The sequence below is a fragment of the Plecotus auritus genome, assembly GCF_963455305.1.
Source record: "Plecotus auritus genome assembly, chromosome: 2".
Classification (NCBI taxonomy): Eukaryota; Metazoa; Chordata; class Mammalia; order Chiroptera; family Vespertilionidae; genus Plecotus; species Plecotus auritus.
Genome location: NC_137771.1, coordinates 13,079,436 through 13,091,596, shown reverse-complemented (window position 1 = coordinate 13,091,596; position 12,161 = coordinate 13,079,436). Strand labels below are relative to the sequence as shown.

The window sequence follows — 12,161 nt, the reverse complement described above, 5'->3', positions numbered from 1 at the left end:
AACCCTTTGTGGTCACTCTGCCCACGGCATGCAGGTGGCCTCCTCTGCTCCCACGGCTCTTGCAGTTTCCTTTACCCTACACCTGGGACTCCATCTGGGTCTGTTAACGCAACCATCTCCCCACGCACTGATGCTCTTTGAAAGCAAAAACTGGACCAGATCCATCTGTGAATTCCAGCACCAAGCCCTGAGCCTAGCTGGCATTGGGCTAAGGAAATGTTTGTTGAATGAATGAATGAATGAATGAATGTGCTCCTGTACTCACCTCCCCCCTTCCTGACTCTGCTTTCTCCTTCTCCACCTTGACAGGTGCCAAGAAACCAGCACCCACCGAGTGGACAAGAAAGGCCACTCCCACGGGGACTTCCTAGAACAGGGGCAGCCCTTTCCTTCTCCCACCAGGAGCTACTTCCGGGCCCGAGGCCAGCGCTGTCCTCTGTCACAGGAATCATCGGGGTCCTGGCCTGACAAAGCGAACAGAACAAGTGTTCTCCCCATATTTTGCCCTCGCGGATGGGACCAGGAGGTTGGCAGGCCTGCCTCGGAGCCCCAGCTGGAGGCTTCACACAGCTGAGCACTGCCTGGCCAGGGGCCAGTCGGGAAACATTCGATTATTCAAATCATGTAGCTACCCAACAGGAAAGGAACGACCCTCCTCCTAAAAGGGGAAGTGAGGCAGGCAGGCCAGCCCAGGGGCTTGGGTGAGCAAGGAGGAAATTTCAGAGCAAAGTTGTCACACAAGCCGGCGCATTGAGAGTTTCCACCCCAAGAAGACACTGGAAGCTTGAGATAGAACCCAGGAGGATCGGGCCCGAGGCCAGAGTCCTGGACTGAGGCTGGGGCCCGTCCACCACTGAGGTTTCTGAGTGAGCAGTGGCTTCAGCCAGGCTAATTGCTCTGGCCTTCCCCTGACCCTGGTCCTGGAGACACCAGGACTGCCCCACTGGGCTCCCTACCTCCCTCTCTCCCTTACCCCAGGAATCGTGCAGGGGACAGATAAACTGCACTTCTCAGCTCAGGGAGCAGGAAGTGTCATGTAGTCAATCGCTGCCTCCTATCCCCTCCCGAGTCAACTCCGGGAAACCGTCAGGTTCAAGAAGAGTTTAACCATTTGGCCTGCAGAGATTTATCTAATTAAGTGATTGCAGGCCCGCACTCTGGAGCCAGGATGCCCAGGTTCAAATTCCAGCTTCGCCATTTATGAACTGCATGACCTTGGGCAAGTCCCTTCCCTTCTCTGTGCTTCTACTCACCTGTAAAAAATCAGGGATTCCAGTACCTACCCTGTGGGAGGTTGAGGACCAAATATCAAAGGGTGTGGAAAACACTTACTTAGCAGGCCCCATAGAGGCATTCAGGGAATTAAACAAACTAAGACTGTCTGGACCAGATATCCCCAAGACAGACACATCCTCCCTCACCAGAGCCAAAAGGAGAAAGACTCCAGGCTCTGGGTTCAAATCCCAGCGCCACCACCCACCAGCTCTGCAACCCTGGGCAAGTGACTCAACCACACTGAGCCCCGTTTTTGGCTCTAGATCAGGGGTGGGCAAACTTTTTGACTCGAGGGCCACAATGGGTTCTTAAACTGGACCGGAGGGCCAGAACAAAAGCATGGATGGAGTGTTTGTGTGAACTAATATAATTTCAAAGTAAAGGAGCGGAGGGGAGAGCAAGAGAAACGGATAGAACAGCCGGATCCGGCCCGCGGGCCATAGTTTGCCCAAGGCTGCTCTAGATACTACAGATCGCAGCTGTATCTCCCTCCAAACTGGGGTGCTAGTCCATGCTGCTGGGCAATGCCAAGGAACTAGGGAGCTGACACAAGCCAGGGCTGCCCCGGACAGGGGCAAGCTGACACATGGGTTTCCCTTCCAGGGAACCTTCATCTGGGCCCCAGCTGCAGGGTGTGATGTACAAGTGGTCATTCATGCACCAAATGTGTATTAAGAAGCATGGTACATATAGATGTGTTACTCCATGTACAGCCGTTGCTATTATTATTATTATTATTATTATTATTATTATTATTAAAGAAATTGAGATTAGGCACTGGGGGTACATTTGTGAAGAAAATGGACAGAGACTGGTCTGAGGTATGACACTGGGGGAACCCACACCCGACAAAGGGCCTGAGCCGTCGATAGGAAAACCGGCTTGTCCTGCTGCCAGTCACCAACAAACCATTCATGAGCTCGTGTCATCAACGGGAGATGAAGACACAGTGGAGATCTGGTAGGGGCAGCCCAGCTCAGCCTGGGGTGGCTCAGGTGTCAAGCCAGCAGGACAACCTTCACAGGCTTCCCCACGGAAACCAAGCCCTGCTGGCGAAGAAACCCCTGTCAAAGGTGGCAGCCTTTCACTCACTCAAACTCTTGTGACCTGGTGAGACACGGAATTCACGAATGATCCAGACGGGCTTCTTGCCCTTCAGGAACTCATACTCAGAGCCAGGCACTGTGTGGATAATCAGATTACAAAAGGACTCGAGATTTCTAGGCAAGATCGAGAAAAGCAGCTGTGATGCCAACTGGCAACTCGGGCAGGGAGGGCCCTGCAGGGGCGGGGACAGCAGGTGCAAAGGCAAAGATGTGAGAGGCTGGGACACATTAAGAAAGATCTTAGCCTGGGGTCCTGACGAGAGTTTGAGCGCTGGTTTTGCCATCGATTGGACTTGAGCCTCAGCATCCTCTTTTGCAAAAGGAAGAGAATACTTTACTGGGCTGCCTGAAGGAGTCAGTGCGTTCATGAATAAGAAAGGGCTTTAAAAACAGAAAAGTGTGATCGGCGCCTGGAAACTGAGGTTGGGAGTAGTAGAGTAACTCACCCAGGGTCCCATTGATGAAAACAGGAACTAGAATTAGTCCATCTGGGATGGGGGCCCAAGTCCAACCCCACATCAGCCCCAACAACCCCGCCTGGGCTCCCCTGGGCCATCTGCTCAGCAAGGCGCAGGGAACAGGTAGGACACTGAATTCTCTGGGGGCGGGATCACCATTTTTCTAATGTGCAAGATGGAGAGGCCTTTGCTCTGCTACCCTCGTGTCTATGGGAGGTCCGTATGGAAGAGCACCACTTCCCACACACAGGCAGGTCAGTGCCATGGTCGTGAGTGACAGCTGATGATGGCGAGCTGAGGAGGAGCAAGGGCAGAGTCCAGCAGTCCTCACACCAGCGGGGGGCGGGAGGGGGGAGGGCTTGAGGGGAGTGGCTTCAGGATTAGAAAGATGTGAATTCAAACCTCAGTGGCTCCACTGGTTCACCAGTCGGGACAATTCAGGTGAGTTACTTCACCTGAGTCATTTTCTTCACTCGAAAAATGGGCTGTGATAGGGATTAAACGTGTGAATGCATAGTCCTAGCCGGTTTGCTCAGTGGATAGAGCGTCAGCCTGGGGACCAAAGGGTCCAGAGGTTTGATTCCCGGTCAAGGGCATGTACCTTGGTTGCAGGCTCCTCCCCAGCCCGGACCCTAGTCAGGGCTCGTGCAGGAGGCAACCAATCGATGTGTTTCTTTCACATCGATGTTTCTCTCTGTCTTTCCCTTTCTCTTCCACTCTCCCTAAAAATCAATGGAAAAATATCCTTGGGTGAGGATTAACAACAACAAAAAAAAGAGAAAAAGAAAAGTGTGAATGCATAGAAAACATTTAGCAGAATGGCTGGGTGCCGAATAAATATCCGGTAAATGTTAATAGCTCTTATTAGTACTGTTCCTATTATTATTGATATGATTACTACTACTATTACAGAGGGTGGGGGAGGGGGAGCCAAGCTCTGCAGGACCATCTAAAACCACCCTCCTCCTTTCACTCTTATTTTCAGCCTGGGTTGTGACCAGCCCGGAAACCTTGAGGACTGACCTTGAGCACAGCTCTGAGCCCCATGAGAGGTCCCCACCCCACCCCAGGGGTGGGATCTAGGCAGTCTCTCTGTGTTCCTCCTGTTCTCCCAAACAAGACAAAGGAAAAGAAGACTCAGAAGCACAGTGACACTGACCTGGGTGCCACCCCGGGCCTGTCCCTCTTCCACCCCTGTCCACACAATAATTAAATCTAATTTGGTTCTGGGATGTCCTTCAATCTTGCGTGCCAGCTCTAAGGAGTTGATAGTGGCTGCCTGGAGGACTGCATTTAGAAGGAATTTGAGGTTTAGAAGAAAAAACAGCAGTGGTTGATTAGTGATGTCTGCCATGAGTGTAGGACAGGGGAGTGGCAGCATGCATGCCAACTATTTGCCACACATGAACTGGAAAAGCCCTAAGGCCTTCCCTCACTTGGTGCGAGCCGTGGTGGTCAGGCAGGTAACCCAAAGCCAGAAGAGGGACAGGACTTGCCTACGGTCACACAGCTTGAGATGGCAGATTCAACCCCAGGTCCCTCTGGGTTCCTAAGGGTGCTTCCTGCTAAGACTACTATTTCCTTTCCTTTTTTTTTTTTTAATAGGGGGGCTCACCCTTTTATTTATTTTTTTAAATATACTTTATTGATATTTTACAGAGAGGAAGGGAGAGGGATAGAGAGCTAGAAACATCGATGAGAGAGAAACATCGATCAGCTGTCTCCTGCACACCTCCTACTGGGGATGTGCCCACAACCAAGGTACATGCCCTTGACCAGAATCGAACCCAGGACCCTTCAATCCGCAGGCCGACGCTCTATCCACTGAGCCAAACAGGTTTCGGCTATTTCCTTTTCTTGATGAGAAGAGGTGTCCAGGCCCAGACCCACTGGGAGAACAGATGCTTCTGCCCAATCAAGAGTTCCTATGCTTGGCCCCTCCCTCGGAGACCTCCCACCCACATCACTTTGCTAACCCCAAGGACAGATGGATGGTTTTACTGAAAACAAATGTATACATCGAAGTTCCCTGAGGGCTTATATCCAAACGTAAAAAAATCTGAATCCAGTGCCAATCTGACTGAGCAAGAAAGCATCTCCACTTTCCAGCTGTGTGACTTTGAGAAAGTTACTCAGCTCCTCTGAGCCTCAGTTTCCCCTTCTGTAAAATGGAGAGGATAACAAGTGAAATACAAAAAAAGGTCATTCACAGAGATTGGCTCAGTTGCTGACACTGAGCAAGACCTTAAATGTTAATCGTAAGGATTAAGTGAAGAGGAAAACTTAAAACACAGCATTTGCACCAAGAAACACTCAGGTGATGCATGCCAGGGCTTGGGCCGCTGTTGAGAGGAAGTCTGTTTATCTTCGACATCTTGGTACCTGAAGCTGAGATATGAAGTGCTATATTCTATGACTTCAAAATAAAGAAGGAACTGGGCTCTTCTGGGAAGCTGGCTTGTGGAGAAGGAAGCAGCCTTGAAGGGGTGCATGGGCAATGGTGGGGGACAAATGGGTATGTTTCCGCTTCCCGGCTGACTCAGGGCCTGTTTCCTCATCTGTAACATGGGGATAATATTATGCACGTGCCGCACCGGGCCGCTCTAAGACTAGGGATTCCAGGTGAGGCACTGAACACCACACCCAACATGGCAAGGTTAGCAGTGGTGTGTCGGTGGGAGGGGGAGCAGAGAAAACAGAGCAGGTATAGAAGGCCTCCCAGGAGTGAGGGAGGGAAGGGGCCAAGAATTAGCTGAGACACTTTTCACCCAGCACGGTGGCAGATGAATAAGTTATTAACTCTATGTATTAAGAGGCTGGTAAGTCAAAGTGGGAACAGGTTGAAGGAGAAAGAGACAAATGCTAGAGAAAGGCCAAGTCTGATTCAATTCAGTGGCAGTCAACCATGAGGCCTGGGGGATAATGGGACGGAGACCTGAGAGCCTCAGCCTGGGGTCTGAGAGGGTACCCACCCTGTTGTCTCGCAGACAAAGAAAAGGTGGATCAGCAAAGGCAAGCACTTGCCTCAACCGAAACTCACATGGTAGAGCCTTTTAAAGGTTCTCCCAGCCTCCCCTCTGCTCTCCTCCCTTCCCTGGCTCAGGACAGGGGGCCAGAGGCACCTGGGGGAGGGGTTGACACCCAAGGTGTCTGCCCTCTGAGTCTCAGTCTCCTCAACTAAAACAACAGGCAGTGAGGTAGGTGAGGATCAAAGAAAATGTTGGTGCCTGGTGGCCAGTGGTCCTTACAAAATGCTGCTTCCCACAAGGGCAGGCACATCTCTGAACTCTGCAGGCTCTAGGACCGTGGTTACTATCAGGAATCCGAGCTCCCTTGCTTATCTTGTACCCCCAGAGCAGTTTGTGGAGCCCTTCTAGACTCTCCCATCTAAGCAGCTGCCCTGGAGCTTGGTCGTAGCAATTCGATCTGTGCTGCGGCCATGGTGCCTGCTGTCAGCGCCAGGTCTCCGCTCCCAGCGGAGGGAGTGGAACAGAGAGCTGTGATTCAGAGTACAAGGTGGTGTTTCTCGTCTGTGAAGTGGTGACCAACGACTAGGTTCTTTGGGAGTATTAGGTAAGATGGCAGATGCCCAGGGAGTCCCTTCCCTCAGGACTGCAGCAGCCAGCACTGCCTGACCCCCAGGGGTAGGCCCCAGGCTCTGCTCTCTGAGCCCCATCAGGCTGGTGCTCTGTCACCCCCAAATCTCTGGAGCCTGTAGACTATTCCTGGGGACCCCCCAAACAGGAAGAAAGCTCCCTCCGCCTAGCCAACATGTCAGAGACTCTGCCAGGCCATAGAAGGACTGATGTCCACGCATCCCACATTCACATCCTGAGCCCCTAAGGGCTGGCCCAAGCTTCATGCAGTCATTCAGATGAGATCTGAGTCCTCCTTCCATGGCCTCGGGCACTTAGCTTAGAAACTGCAAACACAGAAGACAGGTGGCTAAAGAGACAAGTGGGCCGAAACAGGTTTGGCTCAGTGGATAGAGCGTCGGCCTGCGGACTGAAGGGTCCCGGGTTCGATTCCGGTCAAGGGCATGTACCTTGGTTGCAGGCACATCCCCAGTGGGGGGTGTGCAGGAGGCAGCTGATCGATGTTTCTCTCTCATCGATGTTTCTAGCTCTCTATCCCTCTCCCTTCCTCTCTGTAAAATACCAATAAAATATATTTTAAAAAAAAAAAAGAGAGAGAGAGAGACAAGTGGTCTGGAGGGAGGGAGCGGTGGGGACTGTGGTAAAGTGGACACAACAGTTGCTAATTAGTTCCAGCCCTGGTGGTGGGCAGCGATGTGGCCCACTGTGGGTCAACCATCCACCACATCTGTCTCTTGCCACTGGAGGAGGGCAGTTTGTGACTGACCTGCCATGATCTAGATTCTAGGCCATAAATGTTTGAGGACCAGTTGATTAAATTAGACCCATTTCAAGTCTTAGGTACGTCTCATCCCCACACTCTGCTCCTCCTCAGGCATCCTGGTTTACAAATGGGGAAGCTGAGGATCAGAGAGAGGAAATGACTTGCCCAAGGTCACACAGATAGCGCATCAACTGGTCAAGGACTTAAACTGTACTCTTCTGAGCTGAGGATCTTTCTCTACCAACCCATACTCTCTGTATGCTCCCTTGAACCATTCTTTCTTTCCAAAAATAAACATAAAAATAGGTACATTAGGGAGGTACTCCGGGCAGGATACACACCCAATTCAAGACAGTGGTTGCTTTGGGGAAGGTCGTGGCACCCAGAGCTGGGAGACTGCATTCATAGTCCAACTCTGCCCTCGGCAGCTGAGTGACCCTGGGCAAGCCTCCTCCCCTCCGGGCCTCAGTCTCCCGGGTCTGCTGCAAAGCAGCCAGTTGCCGGAGCCAGCCTCTAAATGCCTTCCAGTTCTGAAATTCTAGGCATTTGTGAGGTCTTCTTTCTGGCCAGGCATGGCCTCAGAAGAACATAAAATAGTAATAATAATAATAATAATGGGGAAGGCAAGTCCCCACGAGCAGGAAGGAACACTACAATTTTTAGTGAAACCCGACTCCCGGTTACTGGAATTCAGAAGGAACGATGGTAATACTTGGGCAGTTTAACCACCAGCCTACAGTTAAACAAAAACACATCTGGTTTAACTTCAATTTCCTCATCTCCTCCCCCACCCCCTACCCTCATCTCAAATTTTACCCCTTAATTTGAGAAGTCAAATTAAATGCAAACAATTGATTTCAGGCCACAGCGAGGTTGAGAATTTCAGCATGGAAAACTTTAAGTATGAAGTTTTTCTGGGAGCAATTATGAAATGTTGGGGGGTGGTATGGGGAGGTGGAAAAATATGGAGACGATTCTGGAATGTTCTTTGGACACTGAGAATCCTTTAGAAGTTGCTGAGAGCCTAATGGGAACCTAACAGTCAGAGAGGCAAAGTGACTTGCCTCGGGTCACACAGCTAGGAGTGGAACACAAGATGCTGCCCCCACGCCAGCATTTCCCTTGCTATCTCTGGGCCTCTGTAACCTAAGCAGGGCCTTCCCTCCGGCCTCCGGGATCACCTGTGTGGTGAAGGAAAACGCTGCTGACACTGCCCCACAAGGAATAGCTTCTCAATAACAGTCACTAACACAGGCTCAGCCCAGTGCTCAAAAACCATTAATGATCTTGCTGGCCCCTCATAGCAATGCTTCAAAGTACGTATATTAACCCACATTACATATGGTTTCCTCAATCTAAGGCTCAGAAAGGGAGAGTGACTTGTCCAGGGTCACAGAGCAGTGCTGGGAATGAACCTCTAATCTACTGCCCCCAGCTGCCCTCTCAAAGTGAGGCCATCTCTAGAAGGAAAAAGAAAACACACACACACACACACACACACACACACACACACACACACCACACAGCCCAGCTCCAGCCAGTGCTGGGGCGCTGAGTCAGCATTCCTGTGGCCACGGGGAGATTTCTGAGCGCCGGTTCTCAGCACAGCTCGCTCACTCTCCCCGCAATGTTCTCTCGTGGAGCGCTGGAGTTTGTATTAATAACGCCAGTTTCTATTTCAAGGTGAGAACTCCAGGCTATGCTGCTGGATCCTACCCCTGGATTAAGAGGCCTCATCCCCAGAGATGGGTGCAACACGGAGACTACTAGACTTGGAATTCTAGACACCCGGGCTCCGTCCAGCCCCAGCTCCCCCAGGTAGCGTGTGCATCCTTGGACAAGTCGTTTCTCCTCTCCAAGACCTGTTTTTTCACTTGTAGAGTCAGGACTACACCTAGCTTGCAGGGAATGTCTGGTGTGTAAGCCAGAGAACATGCAGGGCTTGAGTTTGAGTTCACCCCATTTCCAAGCTGCGACACTTGGAGGCATGAGAACAGGCGGAGGGCACAGGCAACCCCCCCCCCCCCCGCAGAGATAATAGCCTCAGGCACAGAGTCCAGGCTCCTGGCCAAGGCTGTGTTTAGGATGGTAGGCATGGTGTGGGCAAGGAGGGCGCCAGGCCACCCTACAGTGCAGTCCATCAGGGAATGGGCAAGAACCTCCACGGAGGTGGGTGATGGGTTTCCAGGGCTCAGGGTCAATGACATAACCATATACCCAGGCTCAGCACTGCATTTTCTGCCAAGATTAGAGCTGATGATAGCCAATATTTTATTAAGCACAGACACTGGCTAACCACTTGGCATACATTAATCTAGACCTCACCACCCGTAGGTACTATTCATCCATCTCCTCAGCCTGAAGGAGGACACCAAGGCACGACAGGGGACAGAACTCCTTCCAGGTCACACAGCTAGGCTGCCTTGTCTATTTGTGAGGACCCAAATCCCTCTCCTTGTGAATTGCTTGATTCCAATTCTATAACATCTATTTCAAAGCCTGAAAAAGAAGTTTGTTATGCAAATGTCTGAATGTCCGGGCTTTTGTCTGCTTAATTTACTGCTCTATTCCCAGCAGAACAGGGCTGTTAAATTTTGTTCCAGGCCTCCTTATATTCCACAATCGTCTTATGGGAGAGACATGCTCCCATTTCACAGGTGGGGCCATGGACAGACACCAAGCCTGTCTCAGTCCAGGGGCTGGGATGTTGGGAAGCTGCTTACGGAATTCAGAGGCATGGAGTTCACGAAGGAAAAGGGAGGCAGAGGGACAGGGCAGGGGCATGGAGTGAGTGGGTGGGATGGGGACAACACAGGTGGGGAGGACTAGATTTGAAGAGGGCCGGTCTGGAGGGTGGTGGGAGGCAGGACTGAGCCCTGGAAGGGCCAGAAGGAGGAATCAAAGTTCCACCCCTCTTCTCCCCGGTGTTAAGAGTGGGAAGTAGGAGGCTAAGGTTGTAGGGTTTAGACAAGAGTCTGGGTTCAAATCCTGATCCCTATTTGCTTAACTTCTTAACGAGTGTACCTGCTTAACTTCTCTAAGCCTCACTCTCCCCATCTGTAAACACTTCTCCAGGAGCTGGAGAAGGTCTGGGGCCCCGTAGGCACTCAAACAGTTGCTTCCTCTTCGCTGGGGTGGGAGCCAACACCTGCCCGCCCGGGAAACCCCGCCCCTTGCGGAGTCTGAGCTGTTCCCAGGACCCAACGCCCGGTCCCACCGGAGAATCACCCGTCTTTGGGTCTTCGGGGGTTCCCCCCCCCCCCGCATTAAGTGTTGGAAAGGGTCAGAAAGAGACGACGTGGGGGAAGACAGGGCTTCCTCCGCTTCCCACCCCACCATTGTTGACTATGCATTTAACCCCTTGTTATCAGACTGGGCCCGGGAACCAACCCTGAGCGACCCACTCACCTGCGCACACGCCCAGAGGAGGGTCGCAGGCTCCCTCGGCTTCGGGGGCTCCAGAGTTTGACCCATGGCTGCTGAGCCCACCCCGACTCCCAGACACCCACACGCCGATAGGCCCCTTTCTCCTCTCCCTGCGGCTCCCGGACCCTGGCGTCCCCCTCCTTCTACTGTTCCCAGCTCTGCCCCAACTACTTTAGACCCCACGAGGGCAGCCCAGCCCCCGCCCTGGCTGCTGTGGCGGGACCTAAGGGTATTAGGTGGGAGGCGTGAGAGGGCACCGGGCAGGGGGCCGGGGCTGGAGCCTGAGTCTCTAGATCTCCGACCAAGCGTTCGCCATTGGGGCGGCTCAGTCCCCGGGCACGGGGGGTTGGGGCGGGGGGGAGGTGGTGTTGGTGCCTGGGCCGAGGGTGGAGGTCCCGGGAGCGACCCCAAAGGCAGAGGAGCCCAGGACGGGGACCTCCAGTCCTCCCTTCGCGGGAACCACGTCCAACCTCCAGCCGCCCAGCGCGCCCGCCTGGGGCCTCGGACGCGCGCGAGGACCCTGCGGGACAAGTGGCTGGGGGTCCCGATGCGCTGCCGCGGGCGGTGTGGAAGCGCGGAGGTCCCGGCCCTGCCATTTATACCCAACCTCGCCGCCATCCCGGGGCGAGTGGAAGATGTGGGAGGGGCTGGGGAGCAACCAAGTTCTCGGGGTCCCGGGGAGCCGGGCAGCATCGAGTCCTTACCTGCGCAGAGTCCCTGGGTTAGGGTCTGTCCTGGCACAAGTGTCGCGGGGTGAGGACGCTGGGCCCGAGGGCGTGAAGAGGGCGCACGATGCTGCCCGGGCCACCACCCCCGCGAGCTTATAAAGGCGGCCGTGGGGCCCGAGCGCTGCCTGGGCAGCCCTCACCCACCCCGCCCCCGGCCCAGGCCCCGGCCCTCCCCGCCCCCATCCCGCCCCCGGCCCTCCCCGCCCCCGCCCCGCCCCCGGCCCAAGCCCGGCCCGCCGTTCTGACCACGAGTCCAGGGCGCCCCCTGCCGGGGATCGGGGCGCACCCCCTACTCCGCTCCCCCCCTGCGCGGGGTTGGGCAGGAGCGGGTGTCGCTGCCGTCGGTTCCGTGGATTCCGCCGCTCCTGAAGCTCTCGGTCCCCATCCACCTCCGGGCTTCCGGGCGCAGCTCCCCCTCTTCCCGCCTCTCCGCATGTGTCCTTCTTGTCTATGTGTCTTGAGCTCCAACCTCGTTCTGTGTGGTTGTGGGTGTCTTCCTGGAGCTCTCTGCCCTGTCTGACCCTCTCTGTGCATCTGTCTCTGTCTGTCCCTTTGCTCTCGTTGTCTCTATCCATCTCTTCCACGTGTCCCTGTCTCTGTCTCTGTCCACCTGTGTCTCTGACTCTCTTCCTTGGCCTCTCTCCTTCCCACTCCACACCCGACCGCTAGCCTCTTCTCTTCGCTGCCCTTGCACGGTCTCCTTGGCTAGGGCTGGAGAAGCCAAGGAGATCTAGGAGGGGTGGGTGTCGGGAGGGGTGCCTCCCCTAGACAGGGCCTATTCCCTCTTTTCTCCTTAGAGGGGGAAGGGG

General features: G+C 53.9%; 1 protein-coding gene across 1 annotated transcript in view; it reads right to left on the bottom strand.

Moving 5' to 3' along the window:
* The window catches only part of ALPL (alkaline phosphatase, biomineralization associated), a 58,991-nt gene extending 47,482 nt beyond the window's left edge, over positions 1-11,509 (bottom strand). The window contains exon 1 of the mRNA XM_080656049.1: positions 11,329-11,509. The gene's annotated coding sequence lies outside the window, so the exon portion shown is untranslated. The remainder of the gene's footprint in view (positions 1-11,328) is intronic.
* Positions 11,510-12,161: the final 652 nt, after the last annotated feature.